Source organism: Capsicum annuum, chromosome 10 (assembly GCF_002878395.1).
Source record: "Capsicum annuum cultivar UCD-10X-F1 chromosome 10, UCD10Xv1.1, whole genome shotgun sequence".
In the NCBI taxonomy this organism is placed as follows: domain Eukaryota; kingdom Viridiplantae; phylum Streptophyta; class Magnoliopsida; order Solanales; family Solanaceae; genus Capsicum; species Capsicum annuum.
This window is the reverse complement of record NC_061120.1, coordinates 17,336,989-17,352,346: the sequence shown is the minus strand read 5'-3', so window position 1 is coordinate 17,352,346 and position 15,358 is coordinate 17,336,989. Positions and strand designations below refer to the sequence as shown.

Genomic DNA, 15,358 nt, shown 5'->3' with positions numbered 1-15,358 from the left:
CCTTATGTTAGATAGCAGTCCTTAACGGTATCTCTCATTTAATGTGTTTCATGCAATACCAATAATGAAGTTTAGAGAGAATCATGATATGGTTATTGCTGACAAGTCTCTTGTTTTCATGCAATACCAACTTTGGACGATAATGTCTCACGATAGTAAGCATTTCATAATATGGTAGAGGTCCGAAGATCATTTGACTTGCACTTTAGACATCTGAACTATTTATATTTTAATTTTTAAGATGTTAAATCAAATAAAATAGACATTTCACAGAAAGACCAAGTACTACAAAAACTGGGTCAAATTGCGGATGTTAATTTTAAGATTTACGGGGGGTTTTTCAGCGGTTCCCAAAACCCCCACAATACGAACCGTCACAAACGAGTTGCGGCAGTTTTTTCTCAACCCCCATAATTAAGTTGCGGGGGTTATTTTGCGGCAATTGGCCCTCCGTTATTCTAAATTTAATTCTTTTTATAATAAATTTTTATTTAAAAATTGCGGGGGTTTAAAACCTCAGTAATTTTAAAAAAAAAAAAAAATAGTAGAGCCCATCAGTTTTCAATAACTAATTATAGATTCTAATTTTAGCTCAAATTTAATTGCTCCTTTAGGCATAACCTATAATCCAATTGTTCAATTCATATATCATTAACACAACATGAGTAATTAAACATTGTAATTGACAAGCATATCAAAAATACATTGAACATTACACTTCAAAATTAAATTTTCAACATTAACATCTTCAAACTCTAAATTTTCAACATTAACTAGTATCATCAAACTCCAAAATCAAATTTAAACACAAAACCTTCAATATTCCAAGATTCACTCCAACCACACAATTACATCATTATAATTGAATATCCAAGACAGTTAGCAACGAAATCAACGACTGTCATTAGGGTCACTATCATCACGTGATCTTCTTGCATCCATGGGCGAAATAGATCCACTAGCCTCATCAGCTGAATACATAAAAATGCAAAGTATAAAAATCAATCAGATAAACTCTCAGTCCTTATTACATTTATATCTGCATATAACTAAAAAACATCATGATAATATAAATAGATCAATCCACAACTACTCCACGCTACAGTTTCAAACTACTCAATCAGTTGATCAAACTAGGAACCTGAGTACCATTCAATATACAGGTAATATCAAACTAGAAAACTGAGTACCATTCAACATACAGCAACACAATCAAGCACAAAAGAAATCGCTACCCAAAAGTAGGAGACAGTACCTCACTTTCCACAAGCAATAAACTTCGCACATCTTGCAGCTCAAAACGAGATGCTATTAGTTGACCTCCAACATCTAGTATGGTGTGAGGGACATTGAAATACCAACCACAAGAAACAACAGAGATGACAATTCAGGAGACATTATTTCCTGAAAAAAAAAGGTAAAACCAACGAGAAAAATCCTAACATGATATATTTTTGTCATGAGGAAAAATCCTCAGAGAGCTTAGCATTGTAATATTCAGATAAGTTGCAGTTCTGAATCTATCTAACGGTAGCTATAAGAATGAACAAGCCTCATGAAATAAGAGGAAATATAAATAGAAGTAAGATGCCGGACATAGATAGAAACTGGAAAGACATTGATGGTAGTCTGTCTCCACTTTCACAATAACAGGATCAGACAAGCTCAACAATTGATTTCAGCACACAGGTCAATCATAGAAAAGGTCCACAATTCCTTGATAAAGGAAGAGAAGCGGTTTAAACAGCATCATCGCAAGAGACGAAGAAAAAGAAAATTGAAAAAAAGAATTTTATTAACAGGTACGAATTGCTCGTGATAGGTAAAAGCTATCAGAGATTTAAACCTGGTTGACAGCTTCACCAAAGGCTACAAAGGCAAACTCTCCACCCGGAGCAAGTAGGAGACCAACTCTTATTGCCGATACAGTTGAAATACCAAACAGTTTACGAACTAATGCAACCAAAATAGTATTGCCACCTAGTAGAAGTCCTAATGAGCCCATAATCACTGAAAAGTTTGAAAGAAGAAGCTTGGGATCAATGGACATTCCAACCTGCAAGCCAGATACTGCTAGTTCAATTTTAAAGATACAAAGCAACCATAGTTATAATAATATATTCATGGAAAGTTCTCATTTCAGCCTGGATAAAAGTTTATTAAAATAGATTAAGTTTTGTCTGCAGCAGCAGAAGTTGTATCACAGAACTTAGAAGTACAGTCATTCAATGAGGACAACTCAGGGGAGACGGTTAAGCTCTACAAGCTGATGAGAACACTGGAGATTCCAGAGAAAGAATTTTTAAATGTAAATAGAACCTTACCATACCCTATCCTACCTTAACTCTAAGTGACTAGTTGTAGGATTAAAAAACTGCATTCACACTGTACAGTAAATAAGATAATTATCACCTACCGTCATGAAAAAGAGACCCAACAGAAGTCCATGATATGGAGCAATATCTGATTCAACTTGCAATGAAAATTCAGTTTCTGCCAGAAGCAGACCAGCTAAAAATTCACCCAAAGCCATTAAAAGGTCAGCCTGCATTTATTTACATCAGATAACACATCGTAGCCTTAACAAGATAACGAATCTAACAAACTTGAGAAGTATACATGGACCCATAAAAAACGTGATTGTAAGTACCCTGGCAGTCAGAAGACTAGTCCCAAGGATAACAAGGAGCGTATTTGCCGAAAATATTTCGGCATTTTGGTTCTCTGCAATTTGCTTATAGATAGGCCGTAATAGCTGAAATTAGAACAAAGAACAAACATATAAATGTCCTCGGATTTAACAGCAAAATATCTTACAAGACTTGCAAAAAAGAAAAGTGGAATTAATACCCTAATTTTCTTTTTAACAATCAAAAATCAAAAATTAACTTAAACAGTGTATAGGCAATAGAAAATGAAAAACCACAGTCAAAATGTCATGAGAGATGTAGTTGAACTTAAAAAACATATACTACTTATCTGAAGCATTTATAATACTGGAAGAGATTCTACATGAATAGACAGCTTACCAGACGTCCTCCAGCAATAATGGCAGTGATGTCTACAACCGCCTTTACAGTAATCAAACCAAGGGAGCTATGGCTCGGAAACTAACCTAATAATAAAGTTTGGTTATAAAAGTGTTAATTTGGATAAAACAATAGTGTGTACTCACAGCTATCAAAAGGAAAGAATCTTGTTTCTGCATATGATTTTAGGTCCAGAACCTCATATAGCAGGAACTGTAATAATAAAAATAAGAAACTTTTAAATTACTTTTCAGAAGACAAGACTGTAATGTAAAAGAGTCCATACCCCTCATTTTGATGAATTTGGTGAAATTAGTGGTATCGATATGAGTAGAACAACCACTGCCAGATCCTGGAAGATAAAAGAAAAAAATTATTCAATTGTTGATTGCTCTCTGCAATGGAGTAACTCCAATTGTCTGTGAGTAGTGTTTCTAAAATCTTTCGTGGTTGGAGGAACTAGTTACCAGTAAAGGAGAGGGAAAAGTTACACTGTAATTTGATAGTGGGCTTTAGACTTACTGTAATTCCCATTGTTGCTGTTTGGTTGTGGTAAGAGTGGATCGAAACTTAACAATCAGCTTGTTGTTAACCACCGCCGAAAAGAAGACGGAAAAGTTAGCGGCGATCGGAGCTCCGGAGAGTCAGTATTTCATTTTGGAAGCATTGTTGTTTCAGAGCTAATCACTTGAATTTGGGATTTTAAGATTTTTTTCCCAACAGACCCTTCTCAGTTCTTTAACTCATCGACTCAAGTGTGTGGAAATTCATCGCGGCAAATCGTTGTCCTTATTTCTGCACTACAGAAGATTTGAGCCAGCGACTTTCCGGCGAAGTGATTCCGGCGACCCAATTTGCCGGGTTCCAGCACAACAAGCAAGAGCAGATTACATGATATACGTATTTCGGTGACTTCTAACCCTTGAACTTTATTTTATTGCACGATTTTTCGATATTTTCGTTGCCTGTAATTTGCGTGGGATTTTCCTATCTGTTATTTGGATTTCTAGTAGTTGTTGTTCTTAAAATTTGGATATAGTGTGTGCTTTGAGGGTGTGTTTATTGTCTTGCTGTTTTTGAACCTCTTGTGTTGCTTCATATTATTTATCGTACTATCTCCTGTATCTTGACTTGCGTGTCTGCTGTAATATATTCGTGACTTGCACCGCTCCTTATTATTTGTTTGGTTGTCCTTGGTGCCAGGCCATTAGTGTGCTCTATTTTTCTTACTGTTAGTTTTGTCCTTACCTTGGTTTTGTTTTTTCTACCTATTTGAGTTTAGTTTTGTTTCTTAATTATTTCTTCTAATTTGTGTGAGCCTTGTATTTCCTGCTGCTGTTTTGTTACTACCATTGTTTATATTTTCTTATATTTTCTTGTAGTAGTGGCTGTGGGCGTTGATGGTTGGATAGGGTCATGTCCGAGAGGGTTGGGGCGGGGGGCTGTTGTGGGGGCGGGGGAAGAGGAAAGGGCGGGGGTGGGAGGGAGGCCAAGGTTTGGCCTCAGGGGCGGTAGAGGAAGACGTGTTGATAGAGTTGGTAGGCAGAGGGTTGGGTCTTGGAATATAGGGACTCTTCAGGGTAAATCCATAGAGCTTGTGAAGATTCTTAGAAAGAGGAGGATTAATATTGCGTGTGTTCAAGAGTCCAAGTGGGTAGGGTCTAAGGCTAAGGATGTGGATGGTTACAAGCTTTGGTACTCTGGGAGCGAGAGGCGTAGGAATAGAGTTGGCATCTTAGTAGATGAAGAGCTTAGAGGTCAGGTAGTAGAGGTAAAAAGGATCAGCGATAGGTTGATGACTATTAAGTTGGTCATTGGGGGGTTTACCCTGAACGTGTGTAGTGCTTATGCGCCGCAAGCGGGCTTGGATGGGGAGGAGAAGATGCGGTTTTGGGAGGCTTTGGATGAGGTGGTGAGAGGCGTGCCTAGCTCGGAGAAGATTGCAGTAGCAGGAGATTTCAATGGGCACATCGGGGCGTTACCGGGAGGCTTTGGTGATGTGCATGGTGGTTTTGGTTTTGGGGAAAGAAATGAAGAGGGGGCTACTCTATTGGATTTTGCGAGGTCCTTTGGGCTGGTGGTGGTGAACTTGGGCTTCCCGAAGAAGGACGATCACCTGATCACCTTCCGAAGCGCGATAGCCAAGACCCAGATTGACTTTTTGTTGCTTAGGAAAGGGGATAGGGTGTTGTGTAAGGACTATAAGGTCATCCCGAGTGAGAATCTTTCGACCCAGCATAGGCTCTTGGTTATGGATTTGGGTATAAAGAAGGATAAGAAGAGAAGGGGTGAGGAGTGTAGACCTAGAATTAAGTGGGGCGGCTTGACACCAGTGAATGCGTGGGAGATAGGGGAGAAGTTGGCGGGAATGAAGGTGTGGGAATGTAGGGGGGACGTGGATAGTATGTGGGATAGGGTGGCTAGGGGCATCAGGGAGAATACTAGTGAGGTGTTGGGTGTTTCTAGGGGCCGGGCCGGGCATCATCGGGGGGATTGATGGTGGAATGAAGAGGTTAAGAAGAAAGTGGAGACCAAGAAAGGGGCGTATGCTAAGTTGGTTGAGAGTAAGGACGAAGAAGAGAAGTGGGTAAACAGGAAAGAGTACAAGTTAGCTAGGAAGGAGGCTAAGTTAGCAGTTACGGCGGCTAAGACGGCAGCATTTGAAAGCTTGTATGCGGGATTACAGGAGAAAGGAGGGGAAAAAAGTTGTTTAGACTCGCTAAGGCTAGGGAGAGGAAGGGTCGTGACCTTGATAGGTGAAGTGCATTAAGGGGGAGGACGGTACAGTATTGGTGGAGGACGGCTATATTAAGAATAGATGGCAGTCGTATTTTCATAGGCTCTTGAATGACGAAAGAGATAGAGCTATTGGGTTGGGGGAGCTGGAGCACTCAGAGGAGTATCGGGATTTTAGTTATTATAGATGTTTTAAGGTAGAGGAAGTTAGAGAGGTTGTTCGCAGGATGCAGAGGGGTAGGGCGACGGGGCCTGATGAGATACCTGTGGATTTTTGGAAGTTTTCTGGCGAGGCTGGTTTGAGGTGGTTGACTAGATTGTTCAACAAAATTTTCAAGACGGCGAAAATGCCCAAGGCTTGGAGATGGAGTACTATGATCCCTCTTTATAAGAACAAGGGTGACATTCAGAGTTGCAATAACTATAGGGGTATTAAGTTATTGAGTCACTCTATGAAAATTTGGGAGAGAGTGCTCAAGGTGAGGCTGAGACGGATAGTGTCTATTTCGGAGAACCAGTTTGGATTTATGCCTGGCCACTCGACGACGGAGGCAATTCACCTGGTACGGAGGCTGGTGGAACAGTATAGGGAAAGGAAGAAGGAGCTGCACATGGTGTTTATCGACTTAGAGAAGGCATACAACAAAGTCCCCAGGGAGGTGCTTTGGAGATGCTTGGAGGTGAGTGGGGTCCCGGTGGCATATATCAGAGCAATTAAGGACATGTATGATGGAGCTAAAACTCAGGTGAGGACGGTGGGAGGAGACTCAGAGCATTTCACTGTCTTGACAGGATTGCATCAGGGATCTACTCTTAGACCCTTTTTGTTTGCTTTGGTGATGGATGTGTTGACGCGGCGTATTCAAGGAGAGGTGCCTTGGTGTATGCTTTTTGCAGATGATGTAGTTTTGATTGATGAGACGCGGGGGGGTATGAATGATAAATTAGAGGTGTGGAGACAAACTTTTGAGTCTAAAGGGTTCAAGTTGAGTAGGAGCAAGACAGAGTATTTGGAATGCAAGTTTAATGACGTGAGGCTGGAGAATGAGGTGGTAGTGAAGTTGGAATCACAGGTGGTATGTAAAAGGGATAATTTCAAGTATCTCGGGTCCGTGATTCAGGGTAACGGTGAGATTGACAAGGAGGTCTCGCACCGTATTGGGGCGGGATGGATGAAGTGGAAGCTCGCTTCGGGGGTGTTGTGTGATAAGAAGATGCCGCCCAAGCTTAAAGGCAAATTTTACAGGGTGGCAGTCCGTCCGGCCATGTTGTATGGAGCGGAGTGTTGGCCAGTTAAGAACTCCCATATTCAAAAAATGAAGGTGTTGTGTGGGCTGACTAGGGGGGATAGAGTTCGAAATGAGACTATAAGGGAGAAGGTTGGTGTGACTCCAGTGGAGAATAAGATGCGGGGAGTCCGATTGAGATGGTTCGGACACGTGATGAGGAGGGGCATGGATGCCCCGGTTCTAGGTGTGAGAGGCTAGCTCTGGATGGTTTTAGGCGGGGTAGGGGTAGGCCGAAGAAGTACTGGGAAGAGGTGATTAGGCGGTACATGGAGCAGTTATAGCTCACTGAGGACATGACCCTAGATAGGAAGATCTGGAAGACGAGAATTAGGGTAGAAGGCTAGGGTCAGTTTGGGTCGCTAGTGTAGGGAATTACTTGGTGAGGGTATTATTCTTGTTATGATACCTTGTTTCATGCTTTATTACGAGTCTGTTTACTTTTCTCTATTTACTATTACTTGTGGGTGTCGTATTTATGTTATGCCATCTTGTTCCATGCTTTACTATGAATTTGTTTAGTATTCCGTGTCTCGAGCCGGGGGTCTATCGGAAACAGCCTTTCTACTTCTTTAGAGGTAGAAGTATGGACTGCGTACATCTTACCTTCCCCAGACCTCACTATGTGGGAATACACTGGGTTTGTTGTTGTTGTTGTTGTATGACAAAGAAAAATCTAAAAGTGCCACAGCACAACATATCATCTCAAGTTCATGACAGCAGCCTATACGGTGATGGAAAGTAAATATATGTGAATCGTGTGTATGCCTACATGGACATAATATTATAAATTTCAACACCCATCTCATGATAAAGATATGACAGTTTTGTACTGTCTATATGCAGATACCTGAAAGAGCAATACAAAAAATGTAGCTCGTCCATGTCATGATGTGCTCTTACCACGCTCCTGAAATACCTGCAGGTATGCAGGTATGCAATATAAGCAATTAGTTTACATTTTCTGATGAGTAAGCGACACAGGCACGTAGACAAACCAATTATCGATAAACTACAATGCCTTGGATTGTAGAAAATATATTGAATCAACAAGGAAATAATAAGAAAAATTTCAATACTGATTTGATATCTCAACGTAAGCAATTATCAAGAATTACTGCTTCTGCATTTTTGTTCTTAGGGATTAACTTAGATTAGAGTGTCGAATTAGTCACCAAATCAATGTATTGATGAGTACACAAAATCACTTAAGTGTCAAATCTTGCGCATCATTCATAGAGCAAGGAAAACCTGTTAAAGATATAGAATGATTTACCTAGAGGACAACAGCACTGTAAGATAAGGCAAGACCATTTCCAATCACAATTGCAGCAGGTCCATCCTGCCCGGCAACCAAATTAGCAACTAACCCGACCACCACAGTTGTCACTAAAACCTGCATTCATTTATTGAAATTACAGATTAGTGTGAAAATCTAATTCGATTTAACCATATATTTGTTGAGATCATATAAAACCTGTATTCGTTGACCCAACTTTATGCACTGAGTTTCTTGGGTAACCGATTAACTGGTCCCATACCGAGTTCTATCTGCCAGTTAACTCAGTTGAATTAGCTCAAACTCGATGATAATTTGCTCACTGGCGCAATTTCCAAAGCTACAAAAATGACCACATTATCAACTATGCAAGATAATTTATCATACTGTAAAATAATCATGATTTCACTAAATTAAACTTCTTCCTTCATCTAAACTCCACAACCCTATTTCACCAAAAACTCAGATCTCCTACTCAATAAATGCAATTCCACCATCAATCAAACTACTGCTGCGATTACAAAAACATATTTCTCATTTACACCACCAAAACACATAGTATAAAATTACACTAAGAATCACTAGATCTGAACAACTTATCAACAAGTTACTGTAGAAATTGTGGAGCTAAAGATAATTATGTCACTGAATCGAAAAAACCCCCACAAAAAACAAAAAAAATGTGGTTAAGGAGAGTAACATTTACCTGGCCGGAGTAGCAATGGCAGACCTGAGATGCCGGAGCAGCAATGGCCGATGGAGATGTAGCAATTACTGGCCGGAGTCTATAGATTTGGGAGAAAAACGAGAAAGAACCTTCTATTATTACTGGTCGGGGTCAAGAAAGGGTCGTTTTGCAATTTGCTTCCCACAATATTGAACTTACTCCGGCAATTACTGGTTACTGGTTGAACTCAGTAAGGTACGAGAGAGAACCTTTTTGGGTTAGTAAATGTTTTGGGGGTAAAAATATCAAATATTTTTCTTAAGTAAAAAGGAGGCAAGCTAAGACGCAATTTTTTTGATGAACAGCGGGGGTTGTTAACCCCACAAATATATTCGATGAATATCGGGGTTAAAAACTCCCGCAAATATATAATTTTTGGTGAAATATATTTAACCTTCACTATGTAATTTTATAAAGGTTGAAATAACCCCCGCAAATAAATTTTCATAATTGTTCAAGTAATTTTGATTTATATATGCGCTATAATTTTTGATATACATAATATGATAATTTTTCGTTTTATATGGTTTTGCCACCGATAGGAAGTGTTTTACGCCCTAATGACCTACCTGAATGACCTACCTGACACAAATTCATACTAGTTAGACTAGTGAATTTCGAATATGTGATGGTTAAAAAGAAAGATAAATACAAATTATTATATGAAAACGAAATATTTTGTTGTCATTAGCAATTATCAGATAAAGACAGCTACTAAAATATCTTTAACAACCCTAAAAGCTGGATTGATAAGGCTATCATCCTTTTGCTAATTATTAATAACCCTTTTGAGTACAAATTGACTTATAAATAAGTGGATTAGGTAGGAATAAACAGATTTATCACTGAAGCGAAAATAGCTTGATCTTACCATTTTGGGGTCTAACTAAATTTTAATCATCCATTTAAAATAAAATTTGCTCACGTTTAACAATTATTATATTTTGAAATTATTATTTTAAAATATAATAAATTCACAAATAAGAAAGGTAGAACCAATCAAGTTTAAATTCTGGATTTATTATTTATTTGCAAAATTGAGTATGTTGGTTTTTTTAGAAAAGGATGAGACAACAATTTCAACAAACTAATCTCTATCTAATAGAAATTTCAAATTCAAATTTATCCTAAAAATTAGGAACTTATTATACTAAAAATTGCTGCAGTAACTGAATAAACTTCAACACTCCTCTTTTCCTTTAATACTTCAATTTTAAAAAACTGCTCCTGCTCAATTTTTGTTTTGACAGTTGATGCTGATTTTTTTTTAATTTATTTGAACTTGCATTTTTTCTTTTTGATATTGATCTTTCTCTTTTTTCTTTTGATTCTTTGATGAAAAAATACCATCAATAATCTTGTTTTGTTTGGAAATACTTTCATAGGCTTTGCAAACTGTTTTAAGAATTTTAATTCATCAAAACATCACATAGAGGATAAATTTCAAGATATGATTTCCAGACTAAATTTGATAATTTTTGTCGGTGAAAATTTTTGGAGCATTCAAAGAAAGACTGCTGCTTGACACCTACGCTTTGAAATAAGCACGGGTTGAAACTGTTGGGAAACAATAGTAAATATCACTATTAGTTCTGAAAAATAAATGAACTACAACAATAATAATATTTCTTATATAGTAGTATCAACAAGTTACAATAATAATGACAACAACAATAATAATAATAGTAATAATGATGATGATAATAATAATATAACAAGATTGAAATATAGATAAATATTATTATTATGATATTTTAGTAATATATAAAATATTTAAGTCGTGCTAAGCATTGTCCTAAGAAATTATTTTCGCAATGTGAAATATTTTTTCAGGATTAAACAAGCACTTTCCTGATCAATTAGAGGATATTCAAAACTAAATAAGTCTTCCCTAATTAATCAAAAGATACAGAAATCAACAAAATTAATTATAAACCAACAAGTTTTAACTTAAAAAGGAAATAATAAAATTAGTACTCCCTCTGTTTTAACATTAAGTAAATTGTTGGAGCAATTTTTGTGTTTCAAAATAAGTGAATGATTCACAATTCAAGGTAAATGTTGAAATTTTTTTCCAAATTCACCCTCCATTAAATGTGCATTGGGAGTGATGTATCATGTGTCTTTGATTTTTGAAAAGAGTAAAAATGAAAAAACATGATAAATTTATGTGTTTGCTTTTTTTTCTTAACATGTGTGTCAAAATCCAACAATTAATTTATTGTGGAATGGAGGGAGTATAAATAAAAGCAAAGTGAAACAAGATGAGAAAAGTTAGTAGAGAATGGAAGGAGAGTAGGAGAATATATATGTTGTGTTGCTTTTAAGTGTTGGCTATTTATAGCCAAGTTTAGTGGGTGGAAAATAAAAGCAATTAATAAAACAATTTATTTAGTTTGACAAAAAGTATTTACTTTAGGAAAAATTACATAGACTAGCAACCTTAAGACATTAATTACAAGTAGAAGCAATAGTTTATCAAAATTACAACTACTAGCAAAAGTAGCAATGTTTTACCTCTTTTTTTAACTGGCGCGTGTATTTCACCCAATTAATTTCACTTTACTATTTTCACGCTACTTTATCTCTTTTAACCTTACTTTCACGCCACTCTAAATATTTTCAATTCCCTTCAATATCAATCTTCCGCTATTTTTTTTTTCAAAATCCGCAATTTTCTCTCTAAAGCTTGATAATTCTTCGTTCCAATTATTAAGGTAAGTTGATTTTTACAGTTAATGCATGTTATATTTTTCATATAATCTTTTTTTTTTCGTCATTATTTTTGCATTTTTTCTGCGTTTTCAATTTGGGGTTTAGGATTTTGGGGTTTAATTTTTGTGTGTTAAATTTTTTTTTATTTTTTCTATAATGGCAAAACATACGATATATGAATTTTGATGAAATACCATCTTTTTATTTTCTTTTACCTACACAGTAGTAGTAGTTTATTCAGATCTCAAGATTTTATTTTTCTTTTAACTACACAAAAAATTGGGATCTGAAATTTACATGAAGGTGATTTTTTGAATTTATTTTTTTCGTGTTGTATTTTTTGGATTTTTGCGATAATAACCAAACATGCAAATAGTAATAGTTCAGTTAGAGATATTCAATCGTTAAATTTAGTTTTCGATGAAATTTCATCGTTTAATCTTAATGTAACACAAGATGAAGTTAACTTGTGTTCTACTAGCATTGAAGAGTTGGGATGAAGCAGCGTAGCGATCTTGTAAAGACTGTAAAAATCCTGAAATAAAAAGCATTGACAAAATCTTAATCCCAAAAATCTACAGAAATTTAAAAATCGATGAAAAAAAAATCGGATGAAAAAAACAGAATCCAATAAAATTACAATTCTGATTCATCTGATTTTGAATCTGAAGAAGTGAAAGTGAAGGAGGTATTTTGATATGCGTAAAGTTTTAGAATTTCTGAAAAAAAATGCTCATATATGTATTTTATATATACATTCTATAACGTGTTTATTTTTTTAGTTTTGTTGCTAATGTGTTGATATGCATCTGTTATATCTAAGATTTTTGATTTGTATGTATAAGATATTTGTATTTGTTACTGATAAGGTTTGTAAAAAGAAGAAAGTCGAATGAAAAAGGAGAATGTAGTAAAATTTCAAGTACCGTGGCATCAAATTATGAATCTGAACAAGAGACAGTGGAGGAGGTATGGTGATATTCGAAAATTTTATTATTGATATGAATTGTATATGTTATATACAATATATTTTAAATATGTATTTAATATCTGAAATTTGTGTATGATATTTGTATTTTTCACTGGTAAGGATTTTATAGATGTATTGTTATATAAGTGTAATATGTTTTTTGAAAATACATTTGTTGGATTCGATTTTAAGTTGTAGTTGATAGTCATTAGATTTTGAATGTGATATGTAGCTCTTGTTTGTTGAAATATATTTTTTACATACATAAGACCATTCCAATGAGCATATGTAATTCTAAAATATATATGACATTTGTATAAGATATTGTACTTATCACTGACAAGGTTTTGTATATATATTTTTTATTTAGAAGTGTAATATGTATTCTGAAAATACATTTGTTATATAATTTGTATATGTGTTGTTATATTTTTTTCTTGTTAATTAAATTTGTACAATTCATGTATTCACAAAATACATATGTATTTGTTGAAATATAATTGTAATATGTATTCTGAAAAGACATACAGTTTAGATATGTGTTTTTATATTTATCGCTAAGAATTGTATTTGATGTTAAGTTATATTTGGTAGTCATTAGATTTTTAATGTGATATCTAGTTCTTGTTTGTTGAAATGTATTTTTTACATACATATTTATATTTGTTATTCATCAAGTGCAGAAAACTTTTGCATTGAAAATGTTTTGATAACTTAGATATTAACTAGTTATGTATTCACAAAATACATATGATAGATTTATGTATAGAATGTATAAACTAAATATAAGATGTATTTCATAAATATATATAAGACGTTGTTTGTATAAATTAATTTTAAGATGTATTTCACAAATACATATAAGTCACTATTTTGTCATATAATTGTATGTTTTTTGCTGTATAGATCATGCGTGCTCAAATCTACATGGCACAAGTATTGCTCAAATTTGCTCCTCATATAGGATGTCATACGGTCAACGACATTGAAGACCGTATTAAGTCAATGCTAATGAAGAATCAGTACAAGATGTTTTGTATTAAAAGTATATTTGATTTCTTCATGAAGAAGAAAGATTGTGTCGTTCAAGCGCAATTAGGGAGATGCATTATGTCACCTGAAACTAAGAAAGTTCTACAAGTGTCATAGTCATTCGTGCAAAAGGCACAATTCTTCATTTCACTTCTAGAGAATTTTCTTTGGTGACTGATTTGAATTGTGTTACAAACAAGAATATTTTGCAGGAATTGTGGTTTATATATGGTGACATATGCTGAGTGCCTTACTTTTGGTGACTGTGTTTCAAATATTGACTTTGATCCAGATTTTTTTCGCACAAGATATGTTTTAATGTTGTGAAATTATGCTTTGAGGAAAAAAGTTGAGAAGGTTGAAAGTGATGATGAAGCACCAATAAGGCCTCCTAGGGATATTGGGATAACAGAAGATCCTGAAGTGCGTGATATTTGAAGTTTATTTGTATTTATTGTATTTGACTACATTGAACTTTAGGAGGATTAAGATAGAGTTGAAAGATGATATCTTAATATTTTTTATGTAATTGTTAGATTTTTGATCGTTATTCTTCTAAAATAGAATTGTTCTATCTTACTTTATGTTATTGTTACGCATATTTTGGTATGAATATGTGATTTTCAGTTTTGAGTATAATTTTCAGTAATGAATATATATGTTTCAGTCATCATATGTATTTTTCAATAATGTATTTATATTTTTCATTGTATGCATATGTATTTTTTTGTAATACATATAAGGTAAGGTGAGGTTGCATATAATATTTTTCATTGTATGAATATATATTCCTTTGTAATGCATATGTATTTTAAACAATGCATTTTTTTTTCGGTTATGCACATATACTTTCAACTAATACAAAGTTATTGTATTATTTTGCATAAGTCTAAGCATTTTTATGAAGCATATGTATTTATGATTCATATATACTTAGTTATTCGTATATAGCTATGAATAATGCATATTTATTTATGATTATTGCATATATTTTCTTTAAAAAAAAATGAATTTCAAGTTCTGGTTAAGTAATTGATAAGTCATTATATGTATTTTTAATTATTTTTATTTATTACATAAATATATGTTAACTTATTTTTAGTTCTCATATGTATTTTTCAGACCAAAAAAATTAGCTTGTGTGGTGTACACTCTTTTACATATAAATAAATAATGGTATATGTCTTATAAAATATATTCATGATGATAACATTTGCAACAGTTTAACTACAAAAAGGTCAACATCATCAAAAATTTGTATCAAAATTTCGAATCATAAAATAATCAGTGAAAAAAATAATTATTTTTGAACTGAATACATCTGTAAAATTATCATTTATTATATTTCCTACATGAACGTCTATGGTGACCTTTAAATCCACATGAACTACAATAATTTTTTTTTCTTCCCCAACATATTTTTTGCCTATTTTCACGATCCTTCTTTGCAGGTCTTCCAGGGAGTCGCTTGTATTTTGAGAGCAAACTATCTCCTCCAATATCTCCTGTGGAATCACCCAATCATCTTTGTGTGGTATAGGATAAATAGGAAGATCATATGTTCTTGACATAATTTTTTGATTT

At 34.6% G+C, this 15,358-nt stretch overlaps 1 pseudogene; it reads right to left on the bottom strand.

Moving 5' to 3' along the window:
- Positions 1 to 777: 777 nt before the first annotated feature.
- LOC107855742 overlaps positions 778 to 15,358 on the bottom strand; it is a 49,569-nt pseudogene continuing 34,988 nt past the window's right edge.